Source organism: Lathamus discolor, chromosome 1 (assembly GCF_037157495.1).
Source record: "Lathamus discolor isolate bLatDis1 chromosome 1, bLatDis1.hap1, whole genome shotgun sequence".
NCBI classification, from domain to species: domain Eukaryota; kingdom Metazoa; phylum Chordata; class Aves; order Psittaciformes; family Psittacidae; genus Lathamus; species Lathamus discolor.
The window spans coordinates 86,217,370-86,228,730 of record NC_088884.1 but is presented as its reverse complement, the minus strand read 5'-3'; positions in this window follow the sequence as shown (position 1 = coordinate 86,228,730).

Genomic DNA, 11,361 nt, shown 5'->3' with positions numbered 1-11,361 from the left:
AGAAAAAAAAAAAAAAAAAAAAAAAGGAATTGCTCAACTTGAAGCCTTGTATATAAAACCAGCTTAGATTTGTCATTAAAATACCATGGCTGAAAAGTGTCAACAAAACATAGACATATTGACTGGCAATGGTAATCCAGCTCCCTTAAGGTCAGCCTGAGATCTTTACGGTGCCCTGGCCTCTAGGCAGGATTTTCTGGCTGGACTGGCTCTTCTGTCGATGGCATAAGCTTCCCCTCATCAGGGCTATTGCAGGAAGGAGCAGGGAGATCTGCTCCTATGGAGCCCCATGACAGATTTCCTGGTGTTTTTTGATTTCACGGGGTGGGCCTTTGCAATTCATGTTATACTCAGAGAAAAGTCAAGCTTGCATTGTCTCTGGATGCAAATTCCTCTTTTGGGCAATTTTTTTTATCTTAAAGGAGAAAGAAGCCCAGTCACCTCCTCACGTGTCACTATAGGGTCAGCCCCTTCCTCTTGAGGGAGCTAACGTGGTGGTGCCTTCAATGACTTGTCCTCACAAGCCAGTTAAAGGCCTTAAAAGAGACTTCTAGAATCACCCTAAATAACTTCAGAAAGGAAAAGCTAATTTGTTACGTTCAGTTCAGCCCTATTTTGGGTGAAACATGGCAAAGACAGGTGGCAACCAGAACTGTGAAGCCCACTCCCATGACAGCACCTTTGCAACACCTCCTGAAGCCAGCAATATGTGTGTCTTGTAGCAAACTTTTAGGGCCTCCATGTGGAAAAGGCCATTGACAAGCATCATTCCCTCTCCATTACATACCCCCATGCTCTGAGACACTACGAGTCCTAGTGTTTTTTAAGCACCTTGTGAGAAGGGTGATGCTACATTTCCGTAGCAGATGACACTGGTCTCTTGGGAAGATCTCGTGCTACCCGCCTTGGAAACTGCCCTTTCTGGGACCCAGACGTGTATGGCACAGCTGGGATTTCATGAACCCTGTCACACAAATCTCTTGGCTGTGCTTCTATACCAGAAAAAAAGAAATAAAAAGGTGATCTGGAAGTGCCATCACAAAGGGACTAAGAGATATACTGGAGGTATCTCCCCTGCAGGCATTATTCCTCTGAACAGGCCAAAGTTTAGGGCAGGTCAAAAGAAAGCTGTTGATCTGGAAATAAAGGTGCATGCCAGAAAGACCCCACTGCTGTGCCTGTCCCCTGTGTGGGCACCCCCTCCAGCCAGCACAACAAAGGAAACACAAAGATTAGCTGAAAATTATTAGTATTATAGCTCCTTGGAATAACAATAACAGTAACAACAACAACAATAAACCAATAATAATTACTATGCTCTGGTCGTTAAAGACTGCAGTTTAGCATCAGAGAGGCGAACCACGCTCAAAGCCCTCCCATCCTGGGGCCTCTGCTAACAAAAATCTTAGACATCTAAACACATTTCAAGTCTGTTTGCACCAATACACCTGTACTGTACTGTGTGAACTTCTCACCTATCAGCCAGGTTGCTTGCCAGGCTCAGGAAAGTAAATCTGGCTATAAGGATGACCGCTGGCTTTTATGTGGATCCTAGAACAGCACAACCAGGAAAGCTTAGGCAAAGGTGTCTTAACACTCCATCAGGAAAGCCTGGCATGTATCTACCTGCAATTACAAAGACACGATGCTGCAGAGTATGACCAGAGAATAGCCAGACAAGTTATCATGGAAAAAAAAAGCTTATTAGTCTATAAATATTGTTTCCAAGGATATTCATAATCATGGCTGCTCTCCCTGTGTATACAAAGAAACTTTAACAAGGCTTTCTGCTCTTGTCTTTTTAAAGCCATGATAACTTTGCAGAAGTGAAGAGTCTGTTCATAAGGTGCATCAGCTACATAACAATATATCTCTTTCAAATGCTAAATGTTGTTGTCATTATTGTTGTTGTGAACATTATAACATGTGCTGCCTTCTCAGACCCTGGGAGGACTCTGCCAGTATGACTATAAAAACAAATGCTTTCGCTAGCAAAGTCACATGCAGTGATTGCAGGTACACAACGTTGGGGCATTCACTGCTTTTCTATACACCTTCAACCTCCAAAAGAAAAACAGGCTATAACCATCCTGAGAAGTTTCCTCCAGACTGAATGTGAGGGTATACAGCTGGGCAGACATGGCCATAGTGAAAGATCTGTATTTCCCTGGCAAATACACTTCCTGCAGTACCCTCGCCTTCTGGATACATTTGAAAAAACATGCATGAGAATGGTGCATCCTTTTGCTTTTCACACTGACAATTGCCAGAGCTCAGGTTACGAGTACATCAAGTCCCCTGTAAGAACACCAGAGAGTAAAAATGTGCTACTTCCAATTGAATGTGGACTTTCCAAAAAAATTGTGCTGCTCCTAGCTGGCACTCTGTTTCCCCCAGAGTCATACTCTTCCTTCCATAAAACTCTGGATTCTCTCAATGAGTGAAAGAGGGGGATGATATGTATACATTCAGGTAACCCTCTGCATCACTGAGGGTTTCAGAGCACTGAGTCAGGGGGCTCAGTGGTAAGATACAGCTTTTTTGGTGGCAAACATGGCTAAAGCCATTCTTGGGAACTACTGGATTCCTGCTCTTGTTTCCTTTCAAAGCAACCCAAGGCACATCAGCCAACAAAACCAACCTAGCCTTATTTCTGTATTTGATTTGATTGTATGTTTAACTTTCCATTACATTGGGAAAGGTATTAATTCAGTTACGTCAAATTAACTTGTTGAACATTAGCATTAAGCAAGCCCAGTAATTCCCATCAAACCTAGCATGTTAACAAGGATACAATTACACATACTCCCAGTCTATACCATTTTAAGCTAATTAGAGCACAGGCATTAACAGCTAGTGATCCTCTATGCACTACAGCTGTCTCATTACATCTAATGCACCTCTGAAACACGTTCAAAGACATGGAGCCATGTTGTAACCAGCAGATGAAACAGGAATGTAAAAGATAGTCCTACAACAATTGTATTTTTATGAACGTTTCCACCCCTTTACATTTAACTGCAATTTCTTTGATTACTACAGCTCAGATAATTCTTCCCCAAACCCCAGTTTTGTGGGTTGGTTGTTTTTATTTTTCCATTTGTGCTGCTGAGAACTTTACTCACTGTCACTGTTTCCTTTATACCACCAATTAGTCAGCCAGCCCCCCTAGTTGTGTGGGGTTTTCATGCCAGTGTGAGAAAGCAGGCATGAAGAAACCTAGGAAAATATGAATTCAAAACTGCACAAAGACAAGCCAGGCATCACCAAGGCCAGGTGCAGGCTCTGAAACTGAATGTAATTTACTTCCAAGTCATCTTACCAGAAACTTGTGGTTAATATTGTCACTATTGTTTCAGTGGGCTCATTATGCTCTGAACTCAGGGCATTTATTTTTTTAAGGTACATCCTAAGAGATTCAAGTTCCACCTACAGAAGATATTCAGAAGAAAACATTTAGCTGTGAAATTTCATTGGGAACTAGACCACTGGTTATTAGCAGATAGAATGTATAAATTTTAGATTAGATCTGAAGTTCTTTAAGCAGAATCAAAGGACCTGCATTATTCACTGCAGTTATTGGTGCACAGTTACCCTCACGGTGTTCTCATTAAGCTGAAAAAGGAGATGATTTTCAGGTTTTTACCCTTTCTTCCTGCCTGGCTGCGATGGTTTTTCTCATCAGAGTTCACTGCCCACCCCTCTCCTCTGGCTGACCTTCCTCACAAGTTATTTGCTGTTTCCTACCAGCCCTCTTCTCACCCATCCTTATGCTTCATATCACCCAAAGACATCCTGGCCAAAGGCATTGGGATAAGGACTGCACAAGCTACAGCTCCCTGCCCTGCTAGCTGAGCTCTGGGACAGGCTTCGGTGCCCTTTTTGAACTCATGGCGGGGAACTGTGCCCAGCCACACGGAGCAGTTGCCAGCAGCGATCACTTTTGTGCTCCCTCCCTCCCTTTTGCTCCAGCTGCTGGAGCTGTTATTCCTCCTTTCTTTCCCCACCTAGGCATTCAGGGCCACAGCTGTTTGATCAGGTCATGGTCCCATTCTCTCACAGTGCTGCCTCTGCAGAGCCAGTGTGATAAACTGCTGGTGGAGAGATCACATTTTTCCCTTTTAATTTCTTTTCCACCAACAAGAAACTCTCCCCTGTTCATCCAAGGGTACAGCCATCAAAGCTGTGTGGCTGCTGCTGGATGGCTGGCAAGACACACGCAGGCTACAATCAATATATCTCATACCCCTTCTCAGTTAATTTCCCCTTCCTATTTACCCTTGCAGGTGTACAGAAGAAAGAGCAGGCAAGCAAAGCCGCAGAGTGCTTGTCACACTACTGTTTCTTCAATCACGTAGTGAGTTATAAAAGCGGATCACTTTGATTTACTGTGAGGAACCAGAAAACTTTTGGATGCCACTGCTGTATGATCTCATGCAGACAAACCACCTGTTAGTGGGCTGTAGCAGCCATAAATTTGTCCTGGGGATGCTTGGATAAAGAACTGTCTTCTCTGTTGTCCCAGGAGAGTAGATTTGTCTGTATAAACTATCTATTTACTCTCCAGAAATTGCCATTAAAATACTAGCTTAGCAACTTTTTCCATTAGTAATTCCTGAGTTTTCCGTGCTCCCGTGTGCATGCAGATGTGTGTACCCACATTTGCACACACTTCAGTCTGTTGGAAGAAATGCAAGTGTATATAACACTAAAACATGTTATGTATCTCTGTGTGTGTATATAAACAGGAACTATTAAGGTTCAGTGGACATCGTAAAAGGTTGGAATGGTAGAATGAATTCTTATTAAAGAGCCAACCAGACAAGAAAATCCAACCAGCATCAGAAATGGATAACAAGGAACTTTAAATATCAGTTTTATACTTGCTTATGATTCCAGATAATTTCCTTTCTGTTTTTCATGGATAACATAAATTTTAAAATCTAACTTCCAGCGTTTTGAATTTTATATAACTTTAATGAAGTTATTAACAGATTCTATAGGGGATCAATATTTTTATTGTTTTAAGTGCACAAATGGGCTTTGCCATAGTGTTTTCTGCTTTCTTTTTAACTCTTTATGGGTCATTTTTGGAAAAGAAGTATCAATAGTTTAACTTTCTGTAGCAGAAAACCTAGTAGGCTTGTACCATCTTTTTCCTTTTCCCACTGTGTACTTTCTCATCACTTCTTCAGGTTTTGAAAATCCAAAGAGTGGTAAAAAAGGGTATTTTTCAGAAGCTAGCAAGCTGCAGAATGGCCCAAGGAAAAAGCAGAACCCCATTCTGTCAGGTGTTTTTCAATTCATAGCGATAAGGAGCAAAGAGAATTGAAGACAAGTAGTAATGATGATGCTGCAGCTGCTAAAGTAACTCACTCTTCAATATTGCCAAATGAAAATAACTTCAGTGGTTCAGTGTTTCTCACAAAAATATTTCTTTTATTTTGTCAAACCATAATTCATGCGTGAAGAATGAAAGTCTGGCTTTTGAAAAATAAGTATGTTTCCCTGGAAAGGCTAAGAAATCTCAATAGTAAGACCATACAGTGCCTTTACAAAAACACAGGCCAAGAGGCATGCCTGCCAGAAACAGGAACCCAAAGCACCTTTCAGTTACCAGAAAGGTCTGGTGCAGTTAGAGCAAATCTATGCCAGAGAAAAAGCACACCTGACCCTTTTCTAGCTTCACCAACTTTGTGCTGCCTCTGCAGAGGACCTAGGGGTTTTGCAACATGGCAGAAGGGAAAAGGATTTGAGTATGTGTGACAGTGAGAGAAAGGGAGCAAAGGGAATGGGCTTTTCTGGACTGTTGAAACATCTCCATTTTGGTGCTCAAAATCAAGAGCCTTTTATTGCACCTCACTTCAAATCTAGCAGAAAACCTCTTCCTCAGACATGGGTCATGTGCCAGTTTCAAGACAAATATTCCATTTTGTGTTGGTTTCGGATGGGAAGCCAATATTGGACTAATCATGGAAACTGAGTCTCAGCTTTAAATTTGGAGAGGCAACTGGTTCCTCTGCATGCTTTTAAACACTTTCAGCCCTTTGAATGAAAAATGCTCACTCCTGTTTTACTATTAGTAAATGGTAAAATGGTCTTTCTTTGAGAAAGACCGCTGGCTCTGAAGAATCAGCTAAGCCCTATTAGATACACAGCTGCTTCTGGAACACCCTTTATATCACATCAAATAGCTGAAGAAAAGGTATTTATACAAATGAGTCACGTGCCAACTGGTATTTTCTTTCTTTCGAAACAAAGATGTGAGGTTTACATATATAAAATACATAATTCTATGTGCTGTACTTTCCTCAGTGCATTTTCAGGCAAAGTAACATGCTGGATGCCAAGACTACAAGTTTAACAGAAAATCCAGCTCTCTTTAATGCAGGTATCTATCCTTCAGTAGAAACAGTCTCCATCAACAGCTGACAGTCGTGGCATTTAATATAATTCAGTGGCAGATAATACAAAGCAGTACTTTTACAACTGGAGCATGAATGAAAAATTACACAGTCCAGGAACATGACAAGTAACAGGCCTGTGGGGTGAAGCTCTGACTGGCTTTAACTGGAAAGCTTGTTTTCTCTCAAGCACACGTTTGCCAGCTTCAAATGGCACTTACTATTTTTGGTAAAGTTGTTGCAAGCCCTCACACATGCTTCATCCAGCACCAGTTCAATAGTATATGATGATCATTTGGTATTAAATGCTGGCAACAGAACCAGAAGGTTTCCTTCATGCATCTTCCTACTACTGCCAAGGCAATCAAATTAATTCTGTTAACAGCCTGCCAAGTCAACTAGCCCACTAAACTGTCCTGTCTTAAAAATGAAATCGAGACATTCATATCAAACCATGCTGTTTCCCCACTGAGTGTGACAGCTGGAGCCCTGCCAGCGGGAATGACTGCTATCATCAGACGATGCTATACTATGTCTCTAATGAGCTGACATTTCCTGTTGCTAAATTGCCACGTCTGAAAGCCAAACCAAATAGTGTTCAACCTCTGTAGAAACCAGACGATGGTTTCTGACTTTTCCTTCTGCCTTCTATTTCCTCACTTTCGAAGTTTCTCCATCTAAACCTGCTTAGATAAAGAGACATGAAGCAAAAAACTACTCCCGCACCATATGGAATATATCAGTCTGCTCTGCAAAAATGAAGCTGTCTCACATTGCCTCCCCAGCCTTCATAGTCTGCTCTGCAAACCGAACCATTCCTCTGTTAATTGAAAGGTGGGGGCTGCCATGAGTGAACATCGTGGGCACAGGTTGCCCACACTGGCCTGACTATACCATTTTTCCCTGGGTTGACACCTGAGGTTGGTTTCCTTCCATATATTTCACATTTCTCTGGCTGCTGATTTCAGCAACAACCAACAGCAGTGGCAGAAGGGAGATTTCAAATACCCATTCTAGGATCTCCAGGGAAATAGTGCAGAGCATTCAAGTTGCTGTCACTATTACATCTTTTGAGTCCCTCCTAATCACTATTTGGCACTGTGAAATGTTAATGCTTCTCTTCAGAATAATTGCCTTAAGTTTTCCACCTGGAGTTTTTCACCTAAAGGAATACTCTTTGGGGGGTCAAAGCACCAGTGAGTGTTGAAACTGCTGTGGTCTTAAGCCCAGCAGTGCTCATGGATGTAGCTACTTCTTCTGAAGCAGGGACCCAACAGGTACACCCAAGAAATATTAACGGGAAGAAAAATTACAGGCTCAGGCTTCCTATGGCAATACAGAACTAAAGAAACAGCCAGCGATCCTCCATGATTCTTAACACACACTCCTCAGCATAGTTAATGAGCTATCAGACAAATCGAGCTGAATAAGCAAGAAAGAGATGTTTTGCTAGAAAAATAATGGAAAATGGGAAGAATGGCAGAAAGAATATTTTTTTACCATCTAGAGAAGACCACTAGGCACAAGGCAGTGTAATTTTTCTACATTGTTATTTGCTAGGCTAGGACAAAACTGAAGAGGGGATTTTATCTATTTGCGCCTTGATCTTGCTCTAGTAAGATTATGAGCTAAATAGGGGCCTGTTTAGCTGGCACCATAGTTTACTTAGAATCATAGAATAGTTAGGGTTGGAAAGGACCTCCAGATCATCTAGTTCCAACCCCTCTGCCATGGCCAGGAACACCTCACACTAAACCATCTCACCCAAGGCTTCATCCAACACGGCCTTGAACACCGCCAGGGATGGAGCATTCACAACCTCCCTGGGCAACCTATCCCAGTGCCTCACCACCCTAATAGGAAAGAACTTCCTCCTTATATCCAATCTAAACTTCCCCTGTTTAAGTTTTAACCCATTACCCCTTGTCCTGTCACCACAGTCCCTGATGAAGAGTCCCTCCCCAGCATCCCTATAGGCCCCCTTCAGATACTGGAAGGTACTATGAGGTCTCCACACAGCCTTTTCTTCTCCAGGCTGAACAGCCCCAACTTTCTCAGCCTGTCTTCATACAGGAGGTGCTGCAGTCCCCTCATCATCCTCGTAGCCCTTCTCTGGACTTGTTCCAATAGTTCCATGTCCTTTTTATGTTGAGGACACCAGAAATGGCCATCATACTCCAGGTGAGGTCTATACACAATACTCCAGGTGAAGTTCTTCATAGTCTTTATTTTTGTTCTCCAACTACTATATGAATTTCATAGACCTCAAGCTGTACTTGCAGACTTTTCCTTAATCCACTGCACTGGTAGTCTTGGCTATCTTCCATCAACTTCACTACTAAGTCTCAAAAGTCTGTTACACATTTTATAGACTTGGGGGAAGCTCATTTTGCTGGTGTTCAGTCTACTTGTAAGGGGCTGACATTCTGTTCACTTTGGTTTGCTGTAACCAGAAGCTGTTTGGTTCTGTAGTAACACATTTCATGTTAATGGTACTAATAAATAATTGAAAATTAGTCTACCTATTTCTTTGGATTAGGTTGAATTCGGGGAATGAAAACTATCTACTACAGGACCTGTGTTTCCTGTGGCAGCAATGTGCTTTTTACAGCAGAGACATTAAAAATTCAACAGCACTGATAAAATCTGAGTGTGTGTCTACAATTTCCAATTTTCTATGCCATGAATTGAGTCTTCTGTTTGGGAATGCATTAAGTGACAAGGAAAGACCATCAAAAATATGAACATTAGGAGTGAGATCTCTTCAGATTTTGGTAATTTTAAGAGGTCTTCAACAGAGATCTTTTCTTTTGAAGATGGTAATGCCCCAAAGATATCTGAAATGGACTTTTACCTAAGACACATCACATAAGAGAATTTATTGCTTCCCTGACAAGTCTTAGATACAGAAGTCAGAGCACTGAGGTTCAATATAATCTCTACATATTGCATATTTTCCTTAGAATTTTGAAAGCATCCATTTCATCCCTTTCCACATTAATATGGCATGTATTACCAAGGAGGCCTACAGTGAAGGGAAAATTAAAGAAGAATATCATAGGTACCAGCATGGATAAGAATCATTTTCCTCTCAAAGCACTGAGAAAAGCTACTGATGTCACATACTGTGCTTCTCCCCACCCCTTTGTTGGGGATTTCTATTATCAAGACAATCTAAGTTACAAGTCTGCATGGCTACACAGAACCAAACCAGCCTTCTGCCTTTGTGTTTAATTAATTCTGAACCTCTGAACTTACGTATTAGGGAAAACTGATGTTCACCCTAGGTATTGATCTATTTTGTGTAACCTGGCCAAAGGATCATTGTATACAAAATAGGTGGAATGAGCTGTATAGTTTAAATAGAGCTATATATTGTGTCAGATGATCAGGTCAATAATTTTTGTATACAGCCATCACTCCTTAGGGCTTTTCTTTAAAAAGCTTTGTATAGGGGAAAAAAAAACCCCACAACAGCAGCATCATTACAATATTGTGCCAGGTATGCAATGCAAATAAGCATTGGGTGAATTCTGTCATGTTCAATAATAACTGCCCCAAATCTCAACAGGGAACTGAAAACCACTTAGCCAAACTTTTCCTAAGGAAATTTTGGATCCTGGAAGAATAAATGTGTACGTGAAATCCCCAACACACTGATTTTGAATAGTTCAGAAATACCACCAGGGTACAGCATTACATATGGGGTTAACTTGATGGTTAGTATTTTTGCTCAAAACCCAAGCAGGAAAGGGCTTCAACCTCATGTGAAAAATTAGTCAGTACTAATTGAACCCTGCAAATTATTTTCTCCATATTTAGTTCAAGCTCCAGTGAAAACTGGCTTAGTGCCACCATGTGCGCTTGATCTGAGCCATCTGAAAATGGTATGGGCCACAGATGGTACTCAGCACTTGGAAAAAAGCAGTCACTCTCTCAGATGACAATATATGAGTTCAGCTCCTAAAAGTAGGTACCAAATTGAAAATTACCTAAGAGTACTAGATTCGTAAGCGTGAGATACACAAACAAGCAAATAATATCTGCAAACCTCATGTCCCTCCCAGAACAAATCTCATCTCCATCAGGAACAAGGTGGACTTTTCCATACAATGCAGCTTTTTCTGCAGTTCTTAAAGTGCATGTATAGGAGTGATTTCCAATTTACAAACCTTCTTAGGAGTGTGTAAATGTTTCTTATTTTCTACCTACTCAGTAAGTCATAAAATCTTGTCATTTCAGTTTAGAAAGAAAAGATCACATTCCCATCACATCCAAAGCTCAAGGTTTTGTTCTATATGAGATGCTTGTATTAGAAATTTTCTGTCTTTGAAGAAACTGTGTTGTTTAGTTTCTGGAATATGTAGCGCTAGACACCATAGCAATTGTTTTTTGGATGCTATAAATGGCAAAAGACATTTAACAACTAGCTTCAGTGCAGAGAGGCAATACCACCTGCAATCTAAAAGTCAGTATTTAAAATAAAGGGGGAAGTATTTATAATTATTCTGCTAAGACAGTGTGTTTTCCAGCAAGTGTGCTATGACACATTTTCCTTTCTGTTGACACTTTATTTTCTGATGCAACAGCTGGGTTCATTTGATTTGTGCGCAATTGCAAGAGATGATCTTTCAAAATACAGTTTCACATAAAAGTACCAGAGGAGAAAATGGGACATTTTGCTAAATAAATGGCCACAGGATCAGCTCTGCTTTCTTTTGATCAAAAGGAAAATGCAGGAAGGAAAGTTCCAGTGACTTTCCATTCCTATTTGCACAATACTTGCTTTCATTAACGTAAGCACACTGACCTGTTGCTGCAAGGGTGAAAGCATTGAAAAGAACAAGAAAAGGAAGGTTACATCCTGAGATGATGATGTATGTTAATTGATTAAGAGAATGTTATGTCATTTCTGGATAAGCTTAGTGTCAAACTCATGCTTTCCTCAAACTCTGGT